General features: G+C 42.9%; 1 long non-coding RNA gene across 1 annotated transcript in view; it reads left to right on the top strand.

The window, feature by feature from the left end:
- LOC138789233 (uncharacterized) overlaps window positions 1-17,280 on the top strand; it is a 71,279-nt gene that overhangs the window by 45,224 nt on the left and 8,775 nt on the right. The window contains exon 4 of the long non-coding RNA XR_011362711.1: window positions 7,161-7,274. This is a non-coding gene — a long non-coding RNA (uncharacterized lncRNA). The remainder of the gene's footprint in view (window positions 1-7,160; window positions 7,275-17,280) is intronic.

Below are 17,280 nucleotides of genomic sequence, written 5' to 3'. Positions count from 1 at the left end.
GGACATACACAAGATGATAAGTACTGGAAGGCTTGGGATTTTTGAATAGAAGTAATTTACAAATCTATATAACTTTCTGAAACCAGTTGATTTGGGAGGGGGAATCACTGGAGTTCCCCTTTAAATAAAAACTTTTTGAAACCTTAAGAATACGCCACTTCCTGCAGGACATACAGCAGCTGATAAGTACTGAAAAACTGGAGATTTTTTTTAATAAAAGTAAATGACAAATCTCTGGCACTTTCTGGCACCAGTTGATTTGAATTTTTTTCTGAATTCTGAGTTCCCATTTAACAAAAAAAACTGTTTTGATGGGTTAGGGTATGAGCAGGGAGAAGCACATGTCTGTGCACTTCACTCCCCAGCTTGCTGTGATTTCTAGTACTAGATGGGCTCTATCGGTCTATTGGGTGAAGCACACAGCCATACACTTTGCCCTTCTCATGATGACTTGATCACCCACACCCCCGACCAATCAAACCATAAAAAAAGTACGACTGTGTCTCACCTTAAAGGGGTTGTCCAGGATTAGAACAACATAGGTCTTCCAGGAAACAGCGCCACCATTGTCCTCAGGTCGTGTGTGGTATTGCATTCTAGTTCCATTAAAGTGAATGGGGCCGAGTAATTCCACACGCACTGATTTTGGAAGAAATCGACTATAGTTCTCTAATCCTGAATAACCCCTTTAACCCCTGACAGCTATTTGCTGTGTTCTGATCACACTGATCGGTGTGTGATGTAACTGCTCGGACCACCGCTGATCATGTATGTTATACTACTGACTGACCCCAGACTGACAGCAGTGTTACTAGAAACATACCGGACAAGCTGTATGATCGCTTCCTGACTAGTAGATGTAGGGATTGCAGTTCCATGTCAGTTTTATCATGTCCCGTGCTCCGTCCTGCAAGGGGTTAAATGTTCTTTCCTGACCCAATAAGGCAGCCATTCCCTCTCTCTTACTGTAATACTCTCCTCTAACCCCTTGGTGACCAGAGTCCTTAAAGACTAGACACATTTCTACTTATACTACCTAGCTGCGCTTTTTAATTAAATTTTTTTTTTACTTTTTTGTTACATTTTATTGAATTTTTTTTATTTTATTTTTTATTTTACTTTATTTTATTTATTTTTTTCTGCAACTTTTTTTTTTATTTGTGTCTTTTTTCTTTCTTTTTTTATTTCACTTGATATTTAATTTTTCATTCTACTTTATATTTTTTTCATTTTTTTTTCTGTAAGATTTTATGCTATTTGTTTCCTTTTTTTCTAATCTAATAGTTTCTATATTGTTTCCATTTTTTTGGATTATACAGTATAATATGTGTCCTTTATGGACAGTAGTGTATGGCCATGTTCACACCACGTTTTTTCCTCTCTGTTTTTGAAAACAAAAAATGCGGCCCCTAATTTCGCTGTTTGACCGCCTGTCAGTGCAGGGATGGCTGTTGGGACATTATTCTAGTTCAGGTGGACTGATCGCCCTTTAGATGTGTCTTTAATTGAAAAGTCCATTGAATTTAATAGTAAAAAGGACGTTGAAAAAAAATAACATCCAATGTTTGCAAAAGACGTCCAAAAATAATTGTCATGATCATTATTTTGACGTCTGTGCAGATAATGTCTGTCATTTTATACACTGTGTACATTAGACGTCCAACATCCCATTGACTTCAATGCATTGCATTATATATGTATATAGATAAATATATATACATTTCTATAAATGTACACACACATACATATACATATATGATATACACATACATACATACATATACAGACACATATTATATACATTTACATACATATAACATACACACATACATACATACATACATATAATATACACACATATGTATACACATACGTACATACATACATACACATACATATAATATACACACATAGATACACATACATACATATAATATACACACATATGTATACACATACATATAATATACACACATACATACATATATTATACATATATATGTACACACACATACATATGGTATATATAATATACACACATATATACATACACATACATACATATTATATACACATACATACACATATACATACATACATTATATACATATATTATACACACATACATATACAAATACCAATCAGATTCCACCTTTCATTCCTCACAGACTCTTTGGAAAATGAAAGGTGGAATCTGATTGGTTGCTAGGGGCAACTGAGCCAGTTTCACTTTACACCATGTTTGATAAACCTCCCTCATAATATATATATATATACATACATTACATATACATATATACATATACACACATATATACACAGACATACACACATATATACACACACATACACACACACATATTATACACACATATATACACAGACATACACATACATATACACACATAAAAATATAATACACACTATCACTATCTCTCTCTATATATATAAATATATACACATGTACGTACATATATTATATACACATACATACATACATATACACACATACATACATATAAACACATACATATTATATACATGTTATACACACATACATACACACATATATTATATATACATACATATATACACACACATATACACAAAATACATATATTATTTACACATATATACACACACATATATACATTCATATATTATATACACATACATGTATCATATACATATACATACATAAATACACATTATACACACTGTCACTCTCTCTCTCTCTCTCTCTCTCTGTATGTATATATATATATATATATATATATATATATATATATATATATATAGATAGATAGATATAGATATATATAGATATATGTATTTATGTATTTTTGCTTTATGTTAGTTTTTTCCATTTACTTTCACCTTCTGACACTTTGCCTTCACCTCCCCTTGAGCGGTCGCTGTTTCCTTCCATGTACAATGAAGCATGGGTGTGAGGTGCAGCCACTCCTCTTTCTCCAAGTCTTTACTTCCATGTACACTGCCGCCCTGGACCATTACATCACGCGGTCACTAACCGGTTAATACCGTACTGTTGTCCGGTATAACCTCACCGATTCACGTATGCTATCATCATCATCATTTTTTATTGCTTTTGTTACCTAGTATTATAGGATTTTCCTCGTTGAGCTCACGTGCCGGCTGTTTAAGGGTTAAGAAAGTCTTGTCACATCGAGAGCCTAAATAAGGAAAAAAAAAACCAAGGCAGCTAACGCGCAGCTATTATCGCAGTTCCTTAATACCAGTAACACCGTGAAAAGTTACCCTTGGCACGGGGACAGTTAAAACTCGCCCAGCGTGTCTTATCGTTTTTGTGAATCTCTGCCAATGCTCCAAAGTCAGGCGGCTACAAAATGTCCGCCGCTACTCATCCGCCATTTTGTCGATGGAGTTGAATTCCGTTTTTTTTTTCTTCTTCTTCTTCTTCTTTCTTTCACTTTTTAAAATTTTTTGTTTTTAATCCCGGCTTTCACGGCAGCATAGATGACGTCTGAGAAAGTAAACAGGCATCAATACACAATCTTCCTGTTTTATTTCGCCGGACGATTGTTGCCGACTGACTACTCGGGGACGAAGAGAAAAAAAAAATAAAATCTTACAGACGTTTGGATGGAAACCAATGTCTGCTGTCGACAAGCTGACCTTGGGGCAGTGCCATTAACTGTTCTCTGGCTATTAGCACGAGTAGCGATATTGGCAGCATCAGCCGCGCACCGTCACCCGCCTCTCAAACAAATAACTGCCACTGCACGCAATGGGTTAACTGTAGGGCACATGCTCTGGAACTAAAAATTTTCATGAAAATTAAAATTTTCATATTTTCTTATTTTCTTGTGTAATTTTTCGATTTTTTAAAAACATTTATTTATTTATTTATTTATTTATTTTTTAATTTATTTTTGGTTTGTCACTGCTGTTATTAAAGTGGAACTCCTGGCAAATAAAATTGAAATCAACTGGTGTCAGAAAGTTATATAGATTTGAGATCTAAAGTTTTCCAGTACGTATCAGCTGCTGTATGTCCTGCAGGAAGTGGCGTATTCTTTCCAGTCTCTGACACAGTGCTCTCTGCTGCAACCTCTGTCCGTGTCAGGAACTGTCCAGAGCAGGAGCAAATCCCCATAGAAAACCTCTTCTGCTCTGGACAGTTCCTGACATGGACAGAGGTGGCAGCAGAGAGCACTGTGTCAGAGACTGGAAAGAATACGCCACTTCCTGCAGGACATACAGCAGCTGATAACTAATGAAATATTTAAGACTTTTAAATAAAAGTAAATTACACATGTATACAACTTTCTGACACCAGGTAATGTGAAAGAAAATGTTTTGGGTTTTTTTCCACCAAAGTATCCCTTTAAGTACTTACGAGCCCCCTCCCCCCCAAGTGGAGCACAAATGGTCAACAAGTCTCCACTCATTTTAATATTACTCTCCTCAAGGAGAAACCAGTGTGACCTCAATAATCTGGTGTAATATATGAAGAAACCTGGCAGAAAGTGTTTAATTTCCCTGCAGCGCCACCTCAGGAGAAATGAAGTATTACATGTCATTGTTTAATTTTATGGCTTCTGTTTGTAATGCAGGACAGGACAAGTCCTCCAGCGTGAGAGACTCTCTTTCTTTGCAGATTCTCTATTGGCCTGACACATGTTTCCATAGTTAAGGACAGTATAGGACCTGTTGAAAGTCTATGGGCCGATACACACAACCGTGCCTGGAATCTGGGCCACAATCTGACACATACAATGGCAGATTCTGTCTTTTGGGGTCCGGGCTCCGGGGCCACAACAGCTGGGAGCACCGACCCATAGACTTCTGTCCTATACTGTCCGTGTGTAAGGAGCCTAATTGTGAGGTAATAGAGGAGCCTCAAATCTTAGAACGGGAAGCGGACACAAAGAGCATCCTATACTGTCCGTAATTCTGAATCCATATATAAGGCTCCATACAATGGATTAACTGCTCAAAATTTCAAATACATGTATAAGGGTCCATAGACTTTAATGGTTCCTATACTGTCCATAATTCTGAATCCATATATAAGGCTCCATAGACTTTAATGGGTCCTATACTGTCCATAATTCTGAATCCATATATAAGGCTCCATAGACTTTAATGGGTCCTATTCTGTCCGTAATTATGAATCCACATATGAGGCTCCATTGACTTTAATGGATCCTATACTGTCCATAATTCTGAATCCATATTTAAGGCTCAATAGACTTTAATAGATCCTATACTGTCCCTAATTCCGTATCCACATATAAAGCTCCATAGACTTTAATGGTTTCTATACTGTTTATAATTCCAAATCCATATATAAGGCTCCATAGACTTCAATGGGTCCTATACTGTTTATAATTCCAAATCCATATATAAGGCTCCATAGACTTCAATGGGTCCTATACTGTCCCTAATTACGAATCCACATATAAGGCTCCATAGACTTCAATGGGTCCTATACTGTCCCTAATTACGAATCCACATATAAGGCTCCATAGACTTTAGATTCCTTCACAAGCGCACGCCGACTGTAGGCGGCTCATGTAGTGTGATCTACGGGCCGTCCACAATTACGGACTGTACATACTACAGAGCCGAACACGGATGTGTGCAAGGGGCCATACATGGGGGGAGATTTATTAAGCATGGCGTATAGTGAAACTGGCTCAGTTGCCCCTAGCAACCAATCAGATTCCACCTTTCATTTTCCAAAGAGTCTGTGAGGAATGAAAGGTGGAATCTGATTGGTTGCTAGGGGCAACTGAGCAGGTTTCACTTTACACCTTGTTTGATAAATCTCCCTCTTAGTATATGAAAAATAGACCACTCCTTTAAATATCCCAACTTCCACTTCCATATCGGGTTACGTTTGGCAACCACAGGCCCCCACCACCAACGGAGACAAGGCCAACGCGGACCGGACTCCTCTCTCTACGGCCGCGTTCTCGATTTAGTGAAGATATTACCCTACCATATAGGCAGACATCTTGGGAGAAATTTATCAAACATGGTGTAAAGTGAAACTGGCTCAGTCGCCCCAGCAACCAATCAGATTCCACCTTTCATTCCTCACAGACTCTTTGGAAAATGAAAGGTGGAATCTGATTGGTTGCTAGGGGCAACTGGGCCTGTTTCACTTTACACCATGTTTGATGAATCTCCCCTATATACCTTTATAGATAATTGATGTATTCCCTAGAAAGATGTCACTCAAAGTATGGAAAGTGTGTTGGTGGTGCGGATCCTGGAACAAAGACACCCTCGCAGCCTGGTTTTAGGCTCTAGCTCTCCCTACAGCTGCTGGAAGGTGCGTGCAAGATTTATGGAATTCTATAAATACATTCTGAAAAAGATTTAGTGTTCTTTGAGGCTGAGCTGGCTGGAGGCACTTGTCAGTGAGAATGAGACACAGGAGCCGTAAGACTCGAAATTAACTCGCTGGAGAAAATTGCACAGCTTGCTAGGCAAACAGCTCGCACCGATATGACAAAGTTTGCCCGACGATGAGACACTTGGGAGCCTGCCCCCCCTCCCCCCCCTCCATTAGGTTCCATTCTAATGTCTTTGTGATTGGCCTCATATATATAAATGCCTCGTCTTCATTCTCGTCTTCCCGCTGCCTCCTCTTTAATGACACTTGGAGGATTTCTTATGTAACGTGTCTTCTTCATTACACATTTCATAACTGACTAGAGATGACATCATCCCCCCCCCCCCTTTCCCCGGAACAAAGAGGGGAATGTAGAGGAACACGGAGATGATAGATTAGTCGAATTAGCCGCAAAACTCTCAGGTTCACAAACAGCCTTGTCAGAGAAGATAAGGACGGCTTGTGCCTTCTCAGGCGAAGCCGTTCCCATTAGATGACTGGGACGTGACGGCTCGGGGAATGCTGGGTAACTGGGAAATCTGCATGGCAACAAATCTGATTCGAGGAGCCGGCCGACGGCGTGACAAGTCATTCCTGGTCACTTAAAGGGGGGATTTTCCGATTTCTCTCTTTCTGGAGACTGCTAGGGGGGATGGCTGCCGAGGGCGACAGGAAGAAAAGTTTGAAAAGTAGCGCTATTATGTTATTATTGTGATGAGTCTCTATGCATCCTTGTGACCGTGAGCTTACAATCTTATTTCTTTACCCGCAGGCATAGAAGAGAACCATATAAGAATTTGTATTGGATGTGGAGAAAATCTGGACTAGCTGGATCATCAGGAAACCTGCATCCAAAACTTTAAGGAGGAATAAAAGAAAAACTAAGGTCAGTATATTATATCCATTGCACCTAACACTACTTAATTTAAAGGGAACCTGCTGCAATTCAAGTTCCAAGCTGCAGACACTGTTAGATAGCTGTTAGGGCCAGGACATGCATGGTACCTTTCATGTACCCCTCTATGCTTTTATTCTCCGGTACCAAGTATCAAAAAAAAATCTATCTATCTAGATTAGAAAAAGAGAGAGAGAGATGAAACAACAATGTCTCCTTTCCCTTATACTACTCAGGAGAGGCTGTTTCCCTGCCCTTGTCCAGGTGCTCACTCATTGGTGTGATGTCAGTGGTGGGCGGGTTTACAGATGAGGTGTTACAACTTGACTGGCAACAGAAGAGACAGAGATCATGTGGCCTCTGTCTCAGAAGGGAGGGGGTTGATAGAGGAGTGGAGACGGAGTAGACCAGGAAGTGAGGATTTTTTGAGTTAGTATGTGCTGAAAAATATGGCCTTAATTCATGTTATAAAAACCTATTACAAACAAGCCTAGATTATTGGTGGGGATTGAACAGGGTTAAATCCTTCTTAATCGAAGCACCCCTTTAGGTGTCAAAAGCTGTAACGCCTCCTTGCTCCTCCTTCCATCCTTGTTCCTGCCTGACTGACGGTCAGCTGGGAGCCAAGCCCTTACATCAGCACACAAGCAGTAACAAGATTCGGAAACAGGGCCTGGCCTCAAGCAGGGGTAAGGTTGGGAGGGGGAGCAAGGTGACATTACTGCCCTCTGGAGTTAAGGAACGCCTCTTTGACACTTGGCACCAGAAAATGAAAGCATTGGAAGCACATACAGATATATGGAAGGTACCATACGTCTCCTTGCCCTAACAGCTATGTAACAGTCTCGGTAGTTTGCTAAATGAATTGCTGCTCTCAGATCACTTTCATGCTGCCTGATCTACAAGTCATTGGGGAGGTCCCCATTGACTCTTACTTGCCCTATTGGCTTTGATTGATAGATCTCTATATATATACCCAATCAGACAAAGATCTATCGATCATGGCTGGTGCGGTGAGGAAAAGGAGCAAGGGACGGCCTCTGTTCAGACAGCACGTATGTGACATCAGAATCCCTTTAAAATTAAAGTGGTACTCCAGCTTTTAAAACCCACTGTTATATTCTCAGTTAAAGCTTTCCAAGTCAGTAGAGGGCTATATGTTACAGAGTGGTTATAAAGAGTTTGTCTCCCCTACACCACAGACACCATCTTATGGCGGCAAGTCCAGGCCCGGATATGGCCTTATCGAGTGGTCGGTCCAGGACTCGCCGCCATGATATGACTGTAAAAATACTTCCTTATTAGGCCAGTGTGAACCTGGCCATGACCTGATAAGGTTTCCATTGATGGGATACACCTGGGAGCTGAACCTATTCCCATTGAAGTGCGTCCCATGAACTATGTGAAGCTGTTTGCAGTGCACTCCTGATCGCTCCTAGGACTGCAAATCCCACTAACTCTTCAACAGTGTGGCGCCCCTCTCCCTTTGATCACGCGCAGGTATAAAATCTATTTACCATCTTGATAGTCTGTGAAGCAAACACAAGTGTATGTCTGAAGAGTGAGATTTCTGCTAAGATGTCTGACTAAAGAGTCCCATGACTGGAAACCCGGGTCTTTGTTCACAATTCCCCTCTATGTAATAGGTAAAATGGCTTTGGCTTCTTAAAGGGAACCTATCATCGCTAGAGATTAGTGCAATTTGAGCATGCTCAACTCTGATCATTCGGCATTTGATTACCGGTGGTTGAAGTTGGATGTAGCCCTAGGGAGTCTGGGAAAACATGGATACCACCTATGGCCTAGGGCTTCATTCACATGTCCAGTGTTTTTCAAGGAGCGTGATTTTGTTCGTTCCTTTTAAGAAGAAGAAGACGCTACCTATTAACCTGGACACTAGGCGTCTGTTGATTGCATCCGAGAGCGGTGATGGGAGCGGAGAGAGGCGGGAGCAGGGGAGGTGGGAGCAGGTGACAGGATCAGGGGAGATGGGAGAGGTAACGAGCGGGGAGAGACACGAACGAGGGAGATGGGAGCGGGGAGAGACAGGAGCGGTGACAGGAGCGGGGAAAATGGGAGCAGTGAGAGACAGGAGCGGTGACAGGAGCGAGGAAAATGGGAGCAGTGAGAGACAGGAGCAGTGACAGTAGCGGGGAAGATGGGAGTGGGGAGAGACAGGAGCGTGGGAGATGGAAGCGGGGAGAGACAGGAGCAGTGATAGGAGCGGGGGAGATGGGAGCGGGGAGAGGCAGGGGCGGTGACAGGAGCGGGGAGAGACAGTAGTGGGGGAGATGGCAGTGGGGAGAGATAGGAGCAGTGACAGGAGCAGAGGAGATGGGAGCGGGTAGAGACAGGAGCGGGGGAGATGGGAGCAGGGAGAGACAGGAGCAGTGACAGGAGCGGGGAGAGACAGGAGCAGTGACAGGAGCGGGGGAGATGGGAGCGGGGAGAGGCAGGGGCGGTGACAGGAGTGGAGGAGATGGGAGCGGGGAGAGACAGGAGTGGGGGAGATGGGAGCGGGGAGAGGCAGGAGCGGTGACAGGAGTGGGGGAGATGGGAGCGGGGAGAGACAGGAGCAGGGGAGATGGGAGCAGGTGAAAGGAGCAGTGACAGGAGCAGGGGAGATGCAGGGGAGATGGAAGCGGGGAGAGACAGGAGCGGTGACAGGAGCAGGGGAGATGGGAGCAGGTGACAGGAGCAGTGACAGGAGCAGGGGAGATGGAAGCGGGGAGAGACAGGAGCGGTGACAGGAGCAGGGGAGATGGAAGCAGGTGACAGGAGCGGTGAAAGGAATTGGTAGAGGCATCTGTGCCGCGATCTGCACTATAACGTGTCCTATTTTTTCGCAGCAAAGATCACGGCACGGATGGTATGAATGCACACATAGGGGGAGATTTATCAAAGGGTGTAAAATTTAGACTGGTGCAAACATGCCACAGCAACCAATCACAGCTCCTCTTTTCTTTCACCAGAGCTGGAAGCTGAGCTGTGATTGGTTGCTGTGGCCAGTTTGCACCAGTCTAAATTTTACACCCTTTGATAAATCTCCCCCATAGTATTTAATGGGCCCTAAAATTGTCCGTGGTCTTGGACATTTTTACGGAATGTGTAAATAAGGCCTCAGGCTGTATCCATGTTTTCCCAAACCCCCTATGGCTTCATCCAACTTCTTCAGTCACCCATATTCAATTGCCAAATGATCAGATTGATGCATGCTTGAGTCACACTCATCTCTAGTCATTACTCATTGGTATATTCCTTTCCTCTAAATAACTGATCTCTCCCTATACCCAAACAGGGTGAGATTTGTCAATCAAGGCCAATGGGGCAGGGAGAAACCACCGGGGACCACCTTGGCTACCTTGGCTACCTGGTTGTGCAGAGAAAAGAAGGGTTGCAGTCTCTTGAGGGTTTCCCCTGCAGACAGCTACCAGACTGTGCGGGGTATAATATGCTAGGATATACATCAGTAGGGAGTTTGATCTCTGTGACCCCATTTACTCTGAAGCTTTGATTGAGCACTGTGGTGTCCGTAGTCTTTACAGCCGGGTGGACCAGGCATCACTGTCCAAGGAAAGACAGTGCAAGGGCGACAGCGCTAAAGGCCCTATTACACCAAAGAGATTATTGGCCATATTTGGCTGATTTTCAGCCATTAAGGCCGATAATCGATTTGTGTAATAAAAGGCAATGATCAGCCAAAATGCACGATGTTGGCTGATCGTTGTCTTTTAACGTCTTTCAACATGCTGAAAGACAAAAGACAATGATAGCAACGATCTGCCGCCGTCGCTCCGTGTAATAGGAGCAGCAGCAACAGACAGCTGTCATCTCCTATGGGCTGCCCGGACGATCTAAAGATTCCCCGGGCATCCCCCCTTCCCCCCCACAGCTCCCCGGAAGTGAGCGGGAAACAAGGAGCAACTGATTGCTAACCTGACAGGTTGGCGCTCGCTTGCTCCCTCCGATTACCCCGTGTAATAGACCAGCTGCCCCTTCATTCTCAGGATCAAAGATTAAATCCCCACCAATCCTGAAGTGATGGAATATCCAAGTGAATAATACCCCTCTTCTGGGAAGCCACATAGACACTCGAGGATACAGTAACTTGTATTACCGATAAATCAAAACTGAACTTGTCACCATTGGAGTAAATGCAATAAGGCACCCGATCTCGTATCATGGATCCAAGCCATCCCGGGGGTTACCGAGAGGTTATCCTGTCTGCTCCCCACCCAATGTAGCAAGACCGCCAGCAGCCTTGTAAATGTAACACTAGTCTCAGTAATACTGGTTCCCAATATATACGCCCACCTGTTGCCCTCGCTGCTAGCACAGAGCCCCTGTTTCCCCTTTTAAACAGTTTGCGTACCAGTCTACATTCCTCCCTGTCTACAGTTGGTCATGCCTCGTCCCGCACGGTACATTATATGCGATACATGCAAAGAATGTGGCCGGCAGAGGCTGGAACTGTTGTGCCAGATGGCAAGTACCAGCCAGTGGCTTGACAGACCATGATAAATGATTCGCTGGGAATCCCAGACTCATGTGGAGATGTGGACTGTTTTTATGATACAGCTTTTTACTGCCTTGTCCGTGTATAAATAGCAGTAGCTGTTAAGGAGATAAGGGTGTTGGATGACGGACAATGATCGCCTTGCTCTAGACCCTGCTCCCAAAACCTTCGTCAGCAATTCGCCGCAGACGTCAACCTCTGACCTGAAACCCTCGACATGCAGCCAGAGGGATCATCCATGAATTCATGGAGCTAACACCAAATTTTAACCCATAGTACAACAAAATTAGGGAATGATATGATGAAAAGTCTCCAGTTTGGTGGCCTGTGCCCATTGACTTGTCCTAAAGTAGGACCCGGCTTGGTGTTCTCCTGTTGTATCTCAAATGTTGATTCACAGATGGATCAAAAAGTCATGTCAGATACATAATAGGCTGCCATATGGTAGCTTATAGAGTTCTCCCTGGTCTTTAATGGATACCCATAGAACAGTACTTCCCACTAGGAACTCTAAAGTTCCAATGGTTCCCATAAAGACAACAAGAGCTGCCACTTATATAGGAACGATAAGGTTGTTGTAGGGGCTGCCCAAGAAGTGAACATATATCATCAAGGCCCCCCATGATCAGAGGGTTGGGAATTACCGCCACTTAGACAGTCCCTGCAGCTTTGATGGTGTATGTCAAGAACGGCGAACCTAGATCATATTGGCCTTAATGGGGAGATCTCTTAATAACATGAGCTGCCACTTTATAGACAAGATAAAGTAGCTGTACGGGTTCCCTAAGAGGTGAACTTTTATTTTAACTTTCCTACATGGTTAAAGGGTTGTGAATTACTGATGTTCAGCTTCTATTTGACACATCGAGAACAAAGAACCTAGATCAGGTTGGCCTCAAGGGGAGAGATTTCTCTATGCCAAGAGCTGCCATTTTATAGAGGCAATAAGGTAGTCGTAAGGGTTCCCGAAGAAGTGAATTTTTATCTTTAAAGGTCCAGCATTGTTAAAGGGTTAGGAATTACTGCCACTAAGACAGCCTTGCAGCTTCTATAGACACAACGAGAACAGGGAACCTAGATCACGTTGGCCTCAGTAGGTGAGAACCCTTCATAGTAAGAGCTGGCACATTTATAGCAGTGATAAGGGTGTTGAAAGGATTCCTCAAGGAGTGAACTTTCTTCAAGAGTTCCCTTCATGGTCTAAGTGGTTGGAAATTACTGCCTTAGAGACAGTGCCTGAAGCATCTTTGTGACACATCAAGAATAAATGATCTAGATCAGGCTGATCTCAGCAGTGAAACCTCTCCATAGCATTGGATATGCATTGATTGGCTCTCGATTGGCCAGACTGGTGAGGGTCTGATTCTTGCCTTCAAACCCCTCCATGGACATCTGATTGAAGACGTCATGGCATGCCAGTGAGCAGTATGTTCCTTCATGGCCTACCAGCTTCATACATTTCGTAAAGGCTGTGCCTCACTTAGGACCAAACAGCCAGGACAAACCACCACTAAATATGGAGCTATTTATGTAGATAGACCTCCACAACCTCTTCATTCGGCCGATTAGTGGACTTCCATCAAATCTTAATCTAATGCCTACCATACACACTAGATGTGTGTTGGCCAAACCCATAGAACTAGCTATCGCGACTCCCTCGATTAGCATATGCTAAGGTAGAGAAGGATCGACCATGTTGGATTTCAGCTACTGGATCCTTCTGGTCTTGGTTAGATAATAGTAGGACAGATGCTTTCTCCCCTTTCAGAGCAGATGCTTATTGGAAAAGATAGCCTTCAGTAGAACCAACATCTTGCGTTAAGATGGTGCCAATGGTGTGCAGTTGGGTGGGCATTTGGAGGTGTGCAGCAGCTAAGGGCTTCTATGTTAACACTCTTTGTATTTTCTGAGGGTAACAAGATCCTCCCAGTGTCCCATACATCACACCCGGTGCCAGTTCACAGCTATGCCCCTGTATACCCCCCTCAGATCCCTATAACAGGTGCCCCCCCCATACAGACATGCTAATTGGCCGGGTTGTAAAGCATTGGCGTAACCTGTCACACATTCAACTGTTAGAACAGCTATTTAGAATTGGCCACTAATCCCCTTTCATGGGTCACCTTACACTTTCTGCACACTCGGCCTCCGTCTGTAAGCCGAAGAGCCCATTCTCTGCCTGACTTATAGGAGCTGGCCCAGGCTGGCCGGTCACCGAGGATACTCCAGGGTAAAGCGTCTTTAGTTTCATGCTAAAACTGAATTGTTAATCCTGCTATCATTCTGACAAGAAACCTGATCGCCAAAGGTCAGACACCCCCCCCCCCCCACACACACCACCATCATATTCCTGAGAAAACACAGCAGAAGCTCGTGAATAGAAACCATCAAAATGCAGGAGGAAATGCAAAGTTAGTCCACTGTAAAAACAGCAGCATTCCCCCAACCCTTAAAAAACAATGCCTGGTAGTTATAGAGTCAAAAGTGACAGTGGAACCAATGTCCTTCTGTTTCAGAACAGGTTTACACCCTTATAGAACCACAAAGGTAAGTACCTCATTGTTCTGGAACTATAGACGTCAGTGCCCCATTGTTCTGGAACCACAAATTAGTTCCTTGTCATTCTACAACTACAAACATCAGTGTCCCATTGTTCTAGTACAATTAATATCCATGCCCCATTCTCTAATAACCATAAACATTATTAAGTGCCCCATTGTTCTAAAGATTAGTGCTCTGTTTTTCTAGAACGGCAAACATTAGTGCCCATTGTAATGGATCTATAAACATTAGTGCCCATTGTAATGGATCTATAAACATTAGTGCCCATTGTAATGGATCTATAAACATTAGTGCCCATTGTAATGGATCTATAAACATTAGTGCCCATTGTAATGGATCTATAAACATTAGTGCCCCATTGTTCTGAATCCATAAACAACAATGCCTCATTGTTCTGGAACTATAAACATCAGTGCCCTATTGTTATGGATCTATAAACATTAGTGCCCAATTGTTCTAGAACCACAAACATCAGTGCCCCATTATTCTGTATCTTTAAACATCAGTGCCCTAATGTTCTGTATCTTTAAACATCAGTGCCCCGTTGTTCTGGATCTATAAACATCAATGCCCCATTATTCTGGATCTATAAACATCAGTGTCCCATTGTTCTGGATCTATAAACATCAATGCCTCATAGTTCTGTATCTATAAACATCAGCTCCCTATTGTTCTGGATCTATAAACATCTGTTCCCTATTGTTCTGGAACCATAAAAATCAATGTTCTAATATTCTGGATCAATAGTAATAAACATTAGTGCTGTGTGGTTTTAGAAACGTAAACATATGTGTCTCAGACGTTAGTGCCCCATTGTTCTGGAACCATATACATCAGTTCCCCATTGTTTAGGAACCATAAAGATCTGTGCCCCATTATTCTGGATCTATAAATGATAGCACCCAATTAGTTAGTACCCTACTCTTCTTTTATGACACCAAGAGACATCAGTACATTATTGTATTAGTGCCCTTATTATTCTAAGGCTAGTCAAACACATTAAATGTGACCTAGAAGCTATCTCACCCAAGATCCCCCATACACATGGGAATTCTTTTCAGCTGAGCATTCATATATAGCTTTAGAACAAAAAGATTGGGCACGTTGAAATCCAACTACCAAATCCTTCTCTTCTGATCTTCTGCCATTGGGGGAAAACTCAGGAGGTTCCAAACACCTTAGATATTCGGATGGTCCTGCTGGAATCAGTGGTTTTGGCCAATATTAAGTAATGTACATAGCCAGCTGAAGTCCTCAAGTGCCATCGCTCCATTGTACAGTTCTATATTGTTCCCAAACCACAACTGCTCTATTGTCTAAAGTCTTCAAGTGCCTTGTTTTTCTAGAAGCACCAAGTATCCTATGTTCTAGATCACTCTTCCCCAACCTATGACTCCCATTTGGTTAAAGTGCATCTTCCATTATGAGACATATGCTACGAACTATAGTTTTGCCATTGTAGACTTGGTGGCTATTGTTCTAGATCATCGAGTATCGTCGTAGAGACCACCCCAGTGAAATATCTTATCCTCCTCTCTTGGGGAACATGTAGTTCTCTTCCTTTTACATCAGTACTGGAATATCCAACCGGATATAACTTGCTTCCATCTAGAATGCGCAGGAGAGTTGTGGCGTACGGAAGGTTAATCTCCCTATATTAATCCCAGTCCTAGTTACGCGATGATTAACCTAAGACATGTGTAATTGCAGAGAGCGCAGAACAACTCAACAAACTCAAATGACTGGTTTGCCGTTTCTCGTTCTACAGACTGGGTAGATTAAGGTCAAGGCCATATAATCTGAACAGAGTCACAGAATAAAAAGACTTTATAGAGTCTGAATTCGGGTTAGTTGCCCACAGATTTGGTGACTGTATAGGTCAGGATAGCCTTCATTTTGCCATATATTATACATGTCCGATGGTCTGATGCCACTTATTGGTGACAACTAATATGGCGGCCATTACCGTCACCCAGCTGCCTAGTTCAGTAGTACTATAACCTCATCTCCAGTAAAAGGGCTGCCCAATTCAGGAAACCTATTTCCATATACCCCAGGAGTGTCATAACTAGCTGACCGGTGACCCCCTACTGAGCATAGGAATGGACGTTCATTGTCCCCCAGAGTGAATGAAGGAACAGAGCCCCATTCACTCTCTACGTGTCCCATAGAGAGTGAATGGAGCTGTAGCCAAGTATGTGTTCTACTGCCCAATTTACTTGAGGGACAAGGGACCTGAGCCGGGATCATATTATTGCCCAACTGGACAGGTAAAAACTAGAGAGGAGCGGACTTCGAGTACATTCTGGTTCATGTGAACCCAAATTCTCTGCATTTGGCTGAAGAAGTTGGATGCAGCCCCAGGAAGTCCTGGAAAATATGTATACAGCCTATTGCCTATGGCTGGATCCATGTTTTCTAGACCATAGCATATCAAATGCCAAGAGTTCAGGTTCGGACAAACCCAAATGTACTTAAAATTCTCTCATCTACACGTATATACAGGGTAAATTTTATATTAGGGTATTATTTTCGACCTCTCCATTCAATCGAATGACAAGGGACTCCTATTCTTGTGATCGGTGGTGTATCCCCACTGATCAGTTATCCAATCTGTGGATTTTGGGTAACCCTTTAAACAGAGTCCAGATCAGCTACAAAGAGAGTCCCATCCGTTCCTGCACAGTGTAATGCTTCATCTCTCCAGCGGAGGTGCTGTGAGCAAAACTGAACGCTTACTACTAGATTTCCCTACAGTGATTGAAGAAGGTCATAGAAAACTTTGTGATCTACTTCAAGGGACCCCTTTAATCTAGAAAGATTCTAGAAAAAACACAGAAACCAATCCTTTATAGGTGCCGTAATAGCACGACTGGTTGTTGTCATGCAGATCTCCCTAAAACAGATGGAGCAGGATTT

This window comes from Dendropsophus ebraccatus, chromosome 1, assembly GCF_027789765.1.
Source record: "Dendropsophus ebraccatus isolate aDenEbr1 chromosome 1, aDenEbr1.pat, whole genome shotgun sequence".
Taxonomy (NCBI): domain Eukaryota; kingdom Metazoa; phylum Chordata; class Amphibia; order Anura; family Hylidae; genus Dendropsophus; species Dendropsophus ebraccatus.
The sequence above is the reverse complement of the archived record's forward strand: the minus strand, read 5'-3'. Positions and strand labels throughout refer to the sequence as shown.